Raw genomic sequence first — 589 nt, 5'->3', positions numbered from 1 at the left:
CATGCGCAGGCCCCTGTCCTGCCTGCCTGCCTCCGGTGCACCTGGTGGGCCTCTCAGCGTTTCTCACCCTCTCCCACGTGGCTCCCAGGCTCACCAATTTCCTTTCTCTTTCCGGGACCTCCCCCAACACCCCACACCCAAGCCCCGGCTCTGCCCCCCTTTCTCCCTGTCCCCCTGGCTGCTTTTGTTTTGGCCTCAGTCTCTCGTCTCTCCCTGCTGTCCCCCTTTCCTCTGTGTCTCTGGGTCACCCAGGCCCCTTCCCGACTCTTGCTGTCGGCATTGGGCGAGTGCGGAAGGCAACCAGTCAATGTGTCTCTGACACATCAATGTTTCTCATTCTCTCTCTCTGTCTCCCCCCCCCCTCCCTCCCTCTCTCATCTCTGTCTCTCTGTGATCTCTCTCCTGTCTCCCTGCCCCTCCCTCCCCACATCCTGAGTTGTCTTTGGGGAACCGGAAATTCGGGGGATCAGAGAGATACCAGGAGGCTCAGCTGCTGCTGCCTAGAGATAATGTGTGTGTGTTGGGGCGGGGGGGACTGGGGCTGGATTGGGGGGAGCCCAGAATCCACTGCGCACAGAGACCGGCAGGA

This window comes from Myotis davidii, unplaced genomic scaffold (assembly GCF_000327345.1).
Source record: "Myotis davidii unplaced genomic scaffold, ASM32734v1 scaffold934, whole genome shotgun sequence".
In the NCBI taxonomy this organism is placed as follows: Eukaryota; Metazoa; Chordata; class Mammalia; order Chiroptera; family Vespertilionidae; genus Myotis; species Myotis davidii.
The sequence above is the reverse complement of the archived record's forward strand: the minus strand, read 5'-3'. Positions refer to the sequence as shown.